At 41.3% G+C, this 15,381-nt stretch overlaps 1 protein-coding gene across 3 annotated transcripts in view; it reads left to right on the top strand.

Moving 5' to 3' along the window:
- Window positions 1–4,064: 4,064 nt before the first annotated feature.
- The window catches only part of mgat3b (beta-1,4-mannosyl-glycoprotein 4-beta-N-acetylglucosaminyltransferase b), a 47,793-nt gene continuing 36,476 nt past the window's right edge, over window positions 4,065–15,381 (top strand). For all 3 annotated transcript variants that reach the window (XM_072682830.1, XM_072682827.1, XM_072682829.1), the window contains exon 1: window positions 4,065–4,534. The gene's annotated coding sequence lies outside the window, so the exon portion shown is untranslated. The remainder of the gene's footprint in view (window positions 4,535–15,381) is intronic.

Genomic DNA, 15,381 nt, shown 5'->3' with positions numbered 1-15,381 from the left:
CCTGTCTAATATCGTGTGGTTTTCCCCTGTTGGGCTGCCTCCAGTGAGGCATGGGCTCACTGGAGGTCTCCTGTGGTATCTGGACATCTTCAGACATCATAAGTCCTGTCAGTTGAGAGACAGGGCCTCCATGAGCATCAGCGAGCCTTGGACCCCCATGACCTTGTAGCTGGTTCACCATCAGGGTTGTCCTTCCCTAGCTCACTTTTGGTAGGTATTAACCTCTGCATACCACGAACACCCCACAAGACCTGCCTGATGTTTTGGAGATGTTCAGACCCTCCACTCGTCTCGAACATCACAGTTTGGTTCAGTGGCTCAAATTCCAACAAATCACCCTCTGACACGAACTGGCTGTTCACTTGCTGCCTAATATGTAGATCTCAACCCTTGACCAGCGCCACTGGGACCAAATAATAAGTGTGATTCACTTTAACGGTCTTAATGTTATGGCTGATATGGCATAAGTTCGAGACAAAGAGCTTTGTCAAGGGCGTCTCCTGTAGTTTTACTTCTGTTTTAAGCTGCAGAACTTCCACCCTGCTGTATTTGGAAAGATAAAAAAAGTCATCTGTAAAAACCCACATTCACCAAGCACAAGTTTTAGCTGAGGGATTTACATACTGTGCTTTTACATACTGTACCGGGGCAGATCTACAGCTCAGGATCCTTTCCAGCACGTTAGCCCCCCGCCCTCTTACCTTGCCTGTAAATAGCATCTTGCAGGAAATCCCAATGGATTTTACTCAAATGATTTAGACACTGTCGCGACTCCACATCTCCACATCTACTAAAACCAGCAACCAGCAGCTTTAAGGCATCTTCAGGGTAAACTTGCTGTCATAGAAATGAGGTAAAATGTTCTACACCTTTTGTTTTTTGGTCACTTTGGTCAGATTTTATTTCCACATTTTGACCTATTTGTCTTTTTATGGCTCAGATTTTTGATCCTACTTCATTATTTGGAAAGCTACTATAGATAATTATCCACTGACGTTCAAATTGTGAACACAGCAGTGCTAAGGTTACTGAGGTTAGCGTTAAGGGCCAGAGTCAACCCCTCGAACCCTAGGTTTATAATTCAGCTAATCATTTTAAGGCAGAAACGATTGTGAATTATTTGGTGACCGTTTGGTTTAGCAGATCTTGTGTCTTGAGTCCCACAGGGTTCTATTTTAGGGCTTGTGAAACTGATTAATTCTAGTTCACTATGAAAGTGGTGAGTCCTGGGCTTACATACCGAGTCAAAATGGTTTGTAAAGGTTGTGACTCTGTTCTGAATCACTGTTGACGATGTTGAAATGGTTCCCCTTTGTGAAGAACGTATTGAGTATCTCCACTGCCCGGAGATGATGGATGATCTTTAAAATTATAGCTTTACGAGAGACCAGACCAGAGCTGTAGCTTTTAACAGAAGTTAGTGTAAAGAGGTTTCATTCCAAACCCATTTTGGAGTGTTTCTGCCTCAAGACAAAAGGCTAAACCGTATGTAAGTGGTTGTATAGAGCATCAAAAAAGAGTGCTGAGAGGATGAGTGGATTTAATAGATACTCAGTTGAATGAAACTTCATGAACTAAAGGGTAAGGATCTACAACTTCAGCACGTCTTCTCAGAACTGTTATATATATATATTTATATATATGTGTATATACATATAAACACATATACAGACATATATATATATATATATATATATATATATATATATATATGTGTGTGTGTGTGTGTGTGTGTGTGTGTGTGTGTGTGTTCGGTTTGGCCAGTTGCCTGCTGGGTTGCCCAGATAAGTGCTACCTTATATTAATGGTATTAGACTATAATAAATATAAGTATATGTGAAAGCACTAGTTCTTAAAGGTACCTGAAGTGCCATCTCTTGCTGCTGTATATGTGTGGTCTAATAAAGTAGGGCTGACTGAAGTTCCAGAGAGCCTTAAAGCCAAACCTCGCAGCTTTGTGGGTTGTGTGTTCTGTAAACCCTTCATGAGTTGCTGTGAATCTTGACAGTTTGTTAACTGGCAGATGTGGAGGATCACTGGTTGTACTCAGGAGTTCAGTTCGTATTTTAAAATGAGAAGTAGGTTAATGTTAATTGTGCTTTAATGACGTTAAATAAGAATTGATGTTAATTGTGTTGATGTTGGTTCAGCTCTTACTGCTTTTAATTAGCTTAGTCCTTTAACCTTTGAGCTTTAGCATTTTTGATACTAGCCAGGAACGTTCCGAAAAGAGGGGAAAGGACATCAACACATGCTAGTATTGTAAGGGTGAAGGGCCTTGCTCAAGGGCCCAGCACTTTGCAGAGTCCGGGTATCTAACCCACAAACCTGTAATCCATAGCCCGGAGCGGTGGGCAGCAGAGAGGATGAAGAGCCCTGCTCAAGGGGGCCCGGCAAGGCTCAGGTATCGAACCCACAACCTTTTCATCAACAGCCTGGAGCGGTGGGAAGCCATTGCTGCGGCGCCTGGGGAGCAGAGAGGGTGAAGGGCCAGTGGCTCTAACCACCGTGCCACTTGTCGTTCACTTTGTAGTGATGGTGGGTAGTATTTGGAGTAATTAATTAATTAATTAATTTCTCACATTTTCTTGGTTTTATAGTATTGATGAAATAAATATTTAATAATATTAATGATTCAATGATAAAATAAAATGGTTAATAATTAACAAATGATTAAATTATAACAATAATTATTAAATAATTAGTTTAAACTTCGTTTTTAACTTCATCACTCAGAACTGCGGTTCATCATCCCCCCAAAAAAATAATCACTCCCCCTCACTCTCACTCTCGATGTGATCATGACGTCTGTTGTTGTTATTCACCCCAGCTCGCGCTCCCCCTGCCTGGGTGTGATGAGCGTAGAATTGTGTTTTTCTTCCGCACCCATAATCCGACAAGCCCCGCCTACCCTGCGCTTAGATTGGCTAGCCGTTCACACTGGCAAGCCAACCGGCCTTCTAGTGCGCGGACGCCCCGCCCCCTTCTTTCTAGGATGGCAGTTCAGGCTCGGAGCGTTTGTGAATATGAAACACGAGCCAATCGTAGCGAGGGGGGCGTGGTGGGGGCGGGGCTTGCAGTTCGCTTCCTAGTGATGGCGAGTCGTGTTTGTAAAGCACTGAGAGTTTCTGGAGTCATTTATTATTTTATTTATTTATTTATTTATTATATTTTTTTGGTTTTGTGGCGTTGATGGCAGAAATATTTAATAATATAAATGATTAAATACTAACAATAATTATTAAGTAGTTATATTCTGAGAAAACGATCATTATTTACATGCTCTGGTTGGTTTGATAAACACGAAGGGACAAGGGACACGGTCATTATTATTATTATTATTATTATTATTATTATTATTATTATTATTATATAATTCAATATTATTATTAGTATTATTCTATATTATATATATCAAGTATTAAAGTTAAGTTATTACTATTTAAGTTTACAATGACGCCGTTAGATGTGTAATTTGTATATGATAATTTAATAACTTTAATAACTTTCTCCTGTTAAAAAAACAGCAATGCAATGAACGTATTTGTTCAAAATAAAATAATAATGCATTATTTTAAATTATTTTATCATGTAAATCAGCAAAGCGTGGTTAGAAAGTTGCAATTGTCATAAATGCAATTAAAAAAATGTTATATTCAATTATTATAAAATATTTTTTTACATGCACTGGCAGGTTTGGTAAACAGGAAAACAATATATATATATAATCCTAATCAATAATTAATTTTCTTGTTATTATGTATAATAAATATATTAATAATAACTATTTTATCATAATTATTTTCTCCCTTTTCGTGAAATATTTTCTCGTGTGAAAAGCAAAACAAAGCCAAAAAAAGAGGCGCTGGCCAATAGTAGCACAGGGGGGGCGGAGCTCGGCCAATCGCAGCGTAAGGGGCGTGGTTTGTCGTGATACGGGTGGAAAATAAAAGAACCCGCGCGATAAGCAGCAGAACGGGGCGGAGCTGCAGCTGCTGTCTCCCCTCCTCCTCCTCCTCCTCCTCCTCCTCCTCCTCCTCCTCCTCCTCCTCTTCGCGTGATCTTTGAAGGGAGAAATGCAAAAATAACGGAAAGTGAGCGCTGCATGCTCGGGGAAGGGCGTCGTGTGTTTGTGCAGCCACGCAGAGCTGGCGAGGGGGTAACGGTGCAGAAGGAGCGCGAGAGGAGGTGAGGAGGAGGAGGAGGAGGAGGTGAAGAGGAGATCCAGCCATAAAAGCGTCAAAAAGCGCTGCAACGAGGAGAAGCGCGAGAGAGACCCAGGGGGGCAGCCTTTTTCCTCTCCGCATCGGCAGCGCGGCTCCGGGATGGGCCGCGGCCGGGCTTGGGGACAGCGGGACCGGCTGTGTCGAGGCGGGGCTCCGCCGTGAAGACTCCCCGGTGCTGATTGAACCGCACACCGAACAAAGGCTCCGCGCTGCGGGAAAAAATCAGACCTGGGATGCTGTTTGACCACCGGATCACCGCCTCATCCGCAACGACGAGCATCTAGAGCCCCGCTGCAGGCAGGCGATGGGTGAGTGAGGGCGGCTTTAAGGGGGCATTAGGGGGGCAGAGAGGCAGGCAGAGCGTGCGGTGGGGTACCGGGGAGGGGGAGCTGCTCGGATTCACCATGATGGGAGATGATGTGAGAGGCTTCAGCAGAGCCACGATGAGATGCAGGATCAGCCCACAGCAGTCAGGTCATGATTTGCCTTTGGGGGGGTTTGGGGGGGGGTGTATAGTGTTATAACGCTGTATAGTGTTATTATGACGGTTATAAGCTCTTATTAGTAGTAGTAGTGGTGATAGTAGTAGCATTGTCATTATTATTATTACTATTATTATTATTATTATAAACCCCAGGCTCAGGCAACTGTATTCTAAGGGGTTATAACCCTCTGTTGATATTATGACTGTTATAAGCTCTTATTAGTAGTAGTAGTGGTGATAGTAGTAGCATTGTCATTATTATTATTACTATTATTATTATTATTATTATTATTATAAACCCCAGGCTCAGGCAACTGTATTCTAAGGGGTTATAACCCTCCGTTGATATTATGACTGTTATAAGCTCTTATTAGTAGTAGTAGTGGTGATAGTAGTAGCATTGTCATTATTATTATTACTATTATTATTATTATTATTATTATTATAAACCCCAGGCTCAGGCAACTGTATTCTAAGGGGTTATAACCCTCTGTTGATATTATGACTGTTATAAGCTCTTATTAGTAGTAGTAGTGGTGATAGTAGTAGCATTGTCATTATTATTATTACTATTATTATTATTATTATTATTATTATAAACCCCAGGCTCAGGCAACTGCATTCTAAGGGGTTATAACCCTCTGTTGATATTATGACTGTTATAAGCTCTTATTAGTAGTAGTAGTGGTGATAGTAGTAGCATTGTCAGTATTATTATTACTATTATTATTATTATTATTATAAACCCCAGGCTCAGGCTACTGTATTCTAAGGGGTTATAACCCTCCGTTGATATTATGACTGTTATAAGGCCTGTTAGTAGTAGTGGTAGTGTTACTGTGCGTTAACTTAGGCCTGTTCCTAATGTGGCTTCATTATTATTATTGCATGGCTGTGCACTGAGCCTTATCACATTATCACCCAGAGGTTTTGGAACCCGTCCAGGTGCTTCCAGGTTCTCTGAGGTCGAGCAATGCAGTTTTCATGTCAGGGCAGGGATTTACCTCCAAACCCCACCTGAAGCCCCACGCTGAAGGACGCAGAGCACATTTGGCAGGAACAGGATCAGTCCTACAGAAAGGCACATGACATCTTCTTCTATTTTGCCGTACGATACCCTGCATGTACTGTCTGCTAATGTTTTTAGGAAGTGCAATTTTCAGCGAAAGGCTTCTCTTTGCATATCCCAGCTTAGAAAGCCAGGGTCAGGGGGAAGGCCAGCCACACTACAGCACCCCTGGCCTTGCTCTCGGGCCTGAGAGTGGCAGCTGTCAACAGTGGTCAATAACTCAGAACTCATACATTAAATATATATGTTTTTATTTTTTTAGATATTTTTAATGTCATTTTTACTTAAAATTAGGTAAAGCTAAATGGAGTGCCATGAGTTTTGAGTCAGAACTGTAACTAGGGACACTTAAAGGCTTATATATATATATATATAAAATAAAAAATCCTATATATAAATTATATATAAATCAACACGTCATTCTGAGTGTTATTGATAATATTCAAATCAAATTTTATTTGTCACATACATAGTCATACACAGTATAACTTGCAGTGAAATGCTTTTATGACAGTCTGCCCACATCAAAGCTATACAATAAAGATCTACATTTAAACTTAACTAAACCTTAACTTAATGAAGTAAAGTGCAAAAGAAAAATAAAATAAAAATATTAATATTAATTAATAAAATATAAAAATATGAAAATATAGAAATATAAGCAAAACAAAAAAAATAAAAATACAAATATATATACACAGATGAAATGAATGGTAACATCACCAGATCCACAATTGGGGACTATTTTGCCATACAACGGCCAGCATGTACCCCTCCACCTCCGTCTCCGAATGTTTTCAAAAAGTACATTTTAGGCCAAATCAGCGTCTCCGGCATCAAGCAGTGCATTCATAACCTTTGTGGGGGAGCTTTTAGAGGCATTAAACTCCTCAGACGTCTCGTTCCGACACCACTGTGAACAAATCAGGCTCTGTAATTTTCTCCAGAATGGGGCATTACAAACATCAAACCGCTCTGAGCTGAATACTGAATCACGCCGAATTTCTCACTGACATGTCACTCAACAAATAGTTGAGGCAGGTCGGTGTAGGGCAGTTCTCCTGGCCTGCAGAGTAACTTGGGAAAGCACATTACGAGGTCTGGGTAGACATGGTCACTGCACTGTAATATGCAAATGACTCCTGCACTCCTCCAGCAAGGCAGTATATGTGTTTCGATTGTGATGAGAGCATGAGAGCATCTGGACTGACCTCATCCACTCCAGATATCCAGCATTTCTTTCTGTGGGTGTCTGCATAAATCAAGGCAAACATTAATAACCTAATTCCGGTCAGAAATGATGGTTTTAGGGGCCCAAAACAGTCATCATTCATTTTGACCTCACCATTTATCCTCACCTCTGTTTATCCCTCAATCTGACCAGGCTGAATCTTTAAGACTGATGTACGTGTGATAACCTCTCCTGATTGGCTGGCCTGTGTCGTGCCTTGTTCAAAAAGCAGGGCTGAAACACTGCTTGTAGCTTGGGCTTGAATGGGCGGGGCTAAACTACTGGAGGATGAATAGGCCAACTTATAGCCTATATATAGATGGACCGTAGGCAGCAGAGTGGTATGGTACAATAATAATAATCCATGGAAGAAAAGCTTGGGTGTAAGAGCACAGTACACCCTGACCGCTTTACAAACCCCCAGAAAGATCAAATACCTGTCCAGGGAGGATTGAGTGACCATACTGAAAGCACCTAGCCGGTATATGCAAATCAACACAGGCCCAAAAAAGCAAATCTGGGTCTGATATGCCCGATCATGTGGTTAGTTATAGACCTATATTGGGCGGTTCTGTCATGTATACTAAAAAAAAGTTGCTATAATGGGCAATTGTTTGCAGCCCTGACCTGCAGACAGGCCAGAACCGAAAATCCAGTGGGTAGATATGAGGTGTTTGGTAGACACTGGACAATACGCATGGCTGTGTTCAGCTGTAAAAGAGGAATTAGGCTGTTTTTCTTCTTGCACAGCACTGTTGCTGACCTTTGGCTGCGATCTTGACTTTCGAGTTACAAGAACGACGTGTCACTTCTTCTTTCAGTGGTCAAGCAAAGCCCTGCAGAATGAGACTTTGTCAACACTTATCTGTCAATAGGTCTTCCCTGTCTTCAGTACCTGAACCTTAATTCTGGCTTGTGTTAGAAATATCAGAACAGAATGCAGGTTTAAGCCATTCTTTATTAGGGCTTCTTGAATGTATCTTGCCACAGGTCCCCTAGTGGCCATTCTGCTGGTCATTCTGTGGCCATTCACAGGCCACCAGAGGAGTGTGCACATAGTAAAACAGATCAATGAGTTTAGAATTGGTGCTTTCTGTAAGCTACCATGTTTTAATTGCTGTATAATAGATTGCTTTTGTGCTTGTTGGATGCGCTATGTTTTTTCCTGAGTTTTTTCCTTGTGGTGCTTTAACGAATAACAGCATTACATTATAGCGAATAAGACTGGAGTTCAGCTTCCGGTCTGGGTGACTATGCTGCGTTGCACTTCTAAAAAAAAAAATCCTTGGGGAAGACTCCTAACACTACATTAGTCCACCTCTGTAATATGAGTAACTTCGGGGTCACTAAGTCGCTCTGGGTTAGACCGTCAGCTAAATGCCATGAATGTAAATGGCATTCAGAAAAGTTGATCAATTGGTTGAAGGGGGAAGGGGTTAGCATCCATCCTGAGAGATCTGATCACCACGGGACAGCGAGACGTACTGCCGTCTACACCTGGCATTCACATGTGTCTGGAATGAGTCTCCAGTGGCCACTTGTGATCTGATTTGGTGACTGGAGGAAGGGAAATTTCCTACTCTGTCTCTGCTGTGGTGGCCTAGCTGATTAGACGGCAGGGTTCACATTAGAAAAACTGTAGGTGGTTTGGGTGATCGGACTTGGACTTGGAGTGCTGGACCCATGGTGCTGTTTTGCTTGTGACTGGATTGTGCAAGGCTCACGTTAACTCTCTGAGAGTAAGGTACTCGAATACTGTAGGCCAGCATTGGTGTCTGTATTAGTATTTGTGGGAACTCTCCACCCGTACACACTGTATCACTACTGTAACGGTAAATCTAACGAGAAACGTCCCGGCTTGGTAGCCCGTAGCCCGTAGCCGTAAGCGCAGAACTTCGGTAAATATCATTTGTCCCCAGATGTGGCTTTATTTGTGTCTGATTGCTGAACAGAGATTGTCATAGAAGCTCATCTGTGTGGCCCCCAGCACCAGGCCCGCGGTTTGCAGCTCCTTTGTCGGAGGCTGTTGGGCAACAGTGTGTAACTTTGAAACATTAGCGACTAGCAACTCTCCTCTCCCTCTCTGAAGTGACATCTGTCACAAGAGATGCCTTCTGGCAAAATCTGTCCCTCGCTTTCGCGCTCCTTTTAGTCTTCCTCTGCTCTTCGCCTCGAGGTGTGTTCCCTCAGAATCGTGGTGCATAATGCAAGCACATCTTTTCCCAGTTAAAGAAGCTGGAAAAGGCCAGCGCTAGCACTCTCCAGCCTCCAGCCTGTGCAGCCCCCTCATTAATGCTATCAGTGGCCTCGGGCCTCGGAGCCGCTCATGGCGCTCAAAGCTAAACCGTCTACCTGACCGACGGTTAGAGCCATGGAAGCACGTATGAATAATGAGCTCTGGGCTCCATCGATATCAAACATCTCCGAATAATAATAGCATTTATCTAGGATCAGCTCCAATCTGGCTCTGATAGGATATAAAAGACAAAGCTAATCCTGGATTGGCGGCACGTAATAGTTTGCGACGTACCCCGCTACGTTAAAGAAGGTGTGCAGGTACGGGAGGTTGCCTAGAAGTACATTTTGATTACCTCCTTGTCTCCTTGTGAATTTCCTTGTGTTTCGGAGGGTAGCCTGCGTTACACATGGTGGAGATTTCGAGGAGTCTCGTCAAGCCGAGAGATTTCTTCAGCCAAAGCCGCCAGGCTAAGAATCCTGAAGCAACAAAGGAGTCTTAGTAGTCTTTTAATAATTCGGGGACCCCCGAAGTTCCTAAAGGACCGATTGAAAAGAAAAACACTGTGGTGCTGACGAAGCCTCTTTGTTCTGCTCTATTTAACACTATCTAAATCCCACTTTTGTAGTTAGGTCTGTGTATTTGCTACTTGGTGGCAGCAAACGTTAGCAAGATACCATCAACACGACACATTAGCAAGGTTACATTGCTGATTACTAGACTTTTCTTGATTGCATTTCTAGACGTTGTTGATTACATTGTTTATTACTTTTATTTTACGTTTTATTTTCTCAAAATGTCATGTTTAATAAGATGATACTTCTAAGCTAATCCCTTATTAGCACAATGAGAACCGTGCCATGCTAGTTTAGCGCTACTAGCCTTCACTGCTTGCTGTTTGTGTTAGCAGTTCAGGCATTGCTTTAACACCATAAGATTGGAAAGACTGTGGTGCCATCCAGCGAGGATATATATATCGGCCCACCGGCTTGATAACGTCAACACCCCACTGACTGTTTAACACTGCTTGGACCACCCAGATTAGTGTCATGCGTGCAAGATCTAACTAGCTTTTAGTCTTCCCAAACAAATTTGAAATGCACAGAGACTTTTATTTTGGAAAATCAGGTCTGAAATACAATGATTTAGTTGAAAATGTTGTTGCTGGAACTGAAAATTATTTAGTAAATTCATTTATAAAGGATGACTAAAGTTGAGCGTGACAAGTAGCATTTTTTTAGTACTCTGATGAACCACCGGCGGGCCTTCCCGAGAAACCACTGAGCAAAATGCTTTGACGTTAGTGGGCCAACAGTGGTCCACCATTCTTTTGCTATCAGGGATAATCAGGGCTCCTTCTTTGTAGATTTGGCGTCAGCAAGATACATTAGCGGGACATATTAGCAAAGTTAAAGATATTTAAATGTTAATTCAACTTTTTTTATTTCTCAAAATGTCAGTCTTAGCGGCCTAAAATAAATGTGCATGCCATCACACTTAAAAAAGTAAGTGAAAGCTCCAGTAATTATCGTAATGAAAATAGCTTAATTAAAAAATAGCATGCTAGTTAAGGGCTATAAGCTTTCACTTCTTGTTCTTATATTAACTATCATCTTAGGACATAATTATAGTGATAAAACCTCTTAGTCCTAGTCCTTAATAAGCATAATTAAAATTGCTATGCTAGTGCTTTGCTATTTGAAGCATATTAGCTTTATTAATTGTTCTTATATTGGTTGATTATCAATAAAATGTCAAAAATAAATAAATATATATATATATATATATATCTCAGAAGACCATTTAGTTCTGGTCTGTTCTAACACCATTCGGATCCCAGTTCTGTATCTAAATTACTTCTGTACCTCATATTTACTCGGCAAGCTGCAATAGCTACACAAATTATCAAGCTTCTTCCACCTTGATTGCTTGTTAATTAAATGATGAGTTTGTTCATCTTTTTCCCGCAAAATGTCAGCTAAGCGACCTACATGCCAAATTAACCAATTTTAAATGCCATCATGTTTAATATGAAGTAAAAGCTTGGAGTATATAATTAGCATAATACAAATGGCGTCGTGCTAGTTTAAGGCTACTAGCGTTCGCTTCCTGATCTTAATTAGTCTCGGAGATAATGATGCTTAGTTAATCTCTGTGTTTTAGTCAGTTTAAATCTGTCCTAATCCCACTTTTATACTTGCTGTGTCTGAATTTGGTTATTTATATTCAGATCAGCAAATGTTTTCGAGATACATTAGCATGGTATATTAGCAAGGTTGCAGTTTATTACGAAATAATTACATATTTTTCTTCAATCTCTTATTTTTGTCGTTAAAATTAATATATATATATATATATATATATTTTATGCTGTGAAGGATAAAAAAAAAGGTTTCTAGTTCTTAATTAGCATAATCCAAATTGCACTATTCTATTCAAAGGCTACTAGCCTTTCTTCTTGTTCTTATATCAGTTGAATTGGCAGTAAAAAGGTTAAATAAGGAAAAAATGATTCTATAGCTGAATTTCTTGTAAATTTAATTATTAGTTTGGTATTTTTTACCTTAGAACGTCACAAACAAACGTATGTCTAAAAGGTGAAGCGTATGACTGCAGTTAGCATAATACAAATGGCGTCAGGCTAGTTGAGGGCTACTAGCGTTATATTAGTCGTGGAGATAATAGTTATTAGTTCATCTCAATGTTTTAGTCAGTTTAATTCTGTCCAAATCCCACTTTTGTACTCGCTGGGTTTAAATTTGGTTGTTTGGAGTCAGATTAGCACATGTTTGAGATACATTAGCATGGTATATTAGCAAGGTTACAGTTTATTACGAAATAATTACATGTTTTGCTTCAATCTCTTATTTTTGTTGTTGAAATAAAAAAATATATATATATTATGTTGTGAAGGATACAAATAATGTTGTTCTTAATTAGCATAATCCAAATTGCACCATGCTAGTTGAAGGCTACTAGCCTTACTTCTTGTTCCTATATCAGTTGAATTGGCAGTAAAAAGGTTAAATAAGGAAAAAATGATTCTATAGCTGGATATCTTGTAAATTCAATTATTAGTTGAATTTGGTTGTTTGGAGTCAGATTAGCACATGTTTGAGATACATTAGCATGGTATATTAGCAAGGTTACATTTTGCTAACATGTCAGCAACCTAAACCAAGTTTGCATGCTGTCACGATTCATCAGAAATGAAGGCAACTGGTCTTAATTCCTGGTCTTATATTAACAGGTCTGTTGTAGCCCCTTCAGATCCCAGTTTTGCATGTAAATTAGCTCTGTACCCCGTGTTCAGTTAGCAAGCTACCACAGCCCGACATATTAGCAGACGTAGCCCTGCTTGATTGCTTGTTAATTAAATTATCAGTTTAGTATCTTGTTTTTTTCCCCACAAAATGTCAGCTAAGCCGTCCGAAAACAAATTTACACGCCATCAAACTTAACAAGAAGTGAAAGCTCAGAGTCTGTAATTAGCATAATGCAAATTACGCCATGCTAGTTGACGGCTACTAGCGTGCACCTCTTGTTGTTATTATTAGTCTTCCCAGCTGCTGTTTAATGGTTTGGCCTGGAATCTGAGCTTAAAATCGTATATTTTGGTGTTATTTTGGTTGAAATGCGTGAAAATTGACAAGGGGCTCTGCAGCGTACGTCCTCAGCTTGCCTGTTTGGGGTCTTGTTTTGGCGGCTGTCTCATGGAGTGTGTTGTTATTCCCCCTGGGATTCCTGGGATGATGGACCATCTCCATCAGCTCGGGCTTGTCTCTATATAAGGCACCAGTGCTTACACACACACACACACACACACATAGCCACCCTGTCAAGAGTCCAAATGCAGGAGCCAGAATGGAAGCCATGGCCTGCAAGTGCGCTGCCAGAGCTGTGGCAGCCGCACTGCTGGCTGTCGTCCTGTCAGTGTCACCTTACTGGGCACACCTACTTCAGGGAAAACGCCGCTGACCTGTCTTTGACCTCGTTGGCAGTGTAGAAGGAGAGGCGATGGCGGAGCGTTCCACAGTACATCTCATCAGAGGGGTGATGTGTAAATACGGCCCGGGAAAAGAGGACTGTACCAAAACGCGGAGATTACGAGAAGGGCGGAATGACATTGCGGGCATCGCAGCAGAGTTTAATTGCCATTCGCTCACCGGAAATAAACCCAGAGCCGAAAAGAGCTGGAAATGCTTTCTGGGATGGTTTGGTCTCAAATTGGATCAAAGCTTTGGTCGCACAAGCACAGTTTTCCAGTAAGTGTCGGAATTAAGCTCCAGCAGTGTGCTCTTCCTTCCTTCCTCTCCTACTGAGTCCCTATTGTCTAATGCGAGCTAACCATTGGTCTAGAGAACTCCATACAGGCACACAGAGGTTCTAGCTATTAGGATTTTAGTGGATTCATTTAGTTAATGACCGGCTCTGCTTTGCAAGAGTGTCTCAAATCCAGTCGTGTGTTGACGCTGGGAAATGCAGGGGGGTGCTGTATGCTAACAAAGGGAATCTGACTGTCTAGGAAGGTCGAATGATTTCTAGAAATATTGCAGCAACACTCTCCTGTCTCGAATCTCCCATATTTTCTGTGGGACCTTCAAAAGGCCAGTGGAAAACAATCCAGTCAGGATAATTTCCTCAGTGGTATCACGGCAGAGACAGTCAAATGAGCTCTCCTATCGGTTAGGACATCAAGAGCTGGGCTGAAGGACTTGTACGTCAGATTGACTGTGGAAATAAATTGAAAATAATGAAGGAATCCACCAGTAAAGTTCAGATTTCCAAAGCTTGCAACAACCACTTTCTAGATACATCACTGATCGTAAGTACAAATTAGGATGTTCCCCAGTGGTATTTGGGCAGATACAATCAAATTAGCTCTCTTATTGGTTAGGACTTCAAGAGCTGGGCTGAAGGACTTGCACTGTCAGTATAAATGGGAAATAATGAATGATATCCTTTAGAAATTCATATTTATAATGCATGCTACCAGTTTCATGAGTTCAGAAAGAAAGTCTAGGCCTTCTGGACGTTCTAGATACTTCACGGACCATGAGTGCAAGTTTTGTTTGGAAACGAAAAGCTGAAGATTGTAAAATAGGCAACAGAAGTCCAATTAGGATGTTCCCCAGTGGTATTTGGGCAGATACAGTCAAATTAGCTCTCTTATTGGTTAGGACTTCAAGAGCTGGGCTGAAGAACTCACACATCAGACTGACTCTCAAAATAAAGGGGAAGTGGCCAAAGAAGCAACCAATGAAGGTAGAATCAGTTTCATGAGTTCAATGTTTAAATGTCAGCCTAGGCCATCTGGACGTTCTGGATACGTCACTGACAGTAAATGAGAGTTTTGATTGAAAATCATCCAATCAGGATTTCCTCCAGTGGTATCTAGGAGGATACTGTCAAATGAGCTCTCCCATTGGTTAGGACTTCAGGAGCTGGGCTGAAGGACTTGCACTGTCAATAAAAGTGGAAAATATCAAAGGATATCTTTTAGAAATTCATATTTCTAATGCATGCAACCAGTTCCATGAGATCAGGAAGAAATGTCTAGGCCTTCTGGACGTTCTAGATACTTCACGGACTGTGAGTGCAAGTTGCAAGGACTTGCACATCAGACTGACTATCAATATGAATGGGAAGTGACCAAAGAATCAGCCAGTGAAGTTCTCATTTCTAATGGGTGGAACCAGTTTTATGGGGGATTTCAGTTTAGGCCTTCTGGACGTTCTAGATACATCACTGACAGTGAACGAGAGTTTTGGTTGGAAACAAAAAAGGTTAACATTGTAAAACGGCCAATGGAAAATGACCCAATCAGGGAAGTGGCTGAGAAATCCACCAGTGATTTCCAATGGGTGGAACCAGTTTCATGAGTTCATTGTAAGTCTAGGCCTCCTGGAAGTTCTAGATACATCACTGACTGTGTGTACGAGTGGTGGTCTAACCAGATTTCTAGTCCTAGATCTGCAGTTTCAAGATGGGAATGTCCATGTTCTAGATAGGGAAGTACGTAGTGCGCAGGGCTGGAATTAACACACAGAGGGTTGCCTTAGCTTGTAAGCCCTCAGCTTGTAAGTAGTGTTCATAGATTCTTGAAGCAATTCCGAATCCGGCGAGCACGTTCTG

This window comes from Salminus brasiliensis, chromosome 7, assembly GCF_030463535.1.
Source record: "Salminus brasiliensis chromosome 7, fSalBra1.hap2, whole genome shotgun sequence".
NCBI classification, from domain to species: domain Eukaryota; kingdom Metazoa; phylum Chordata; class Actinopteri; order Characiformes; family Bryconidae; genus Salminus; species Salminus brasiliensis.
This window is presented reverse-complemented; position numbering and strand designations above follow the sequence as displayed.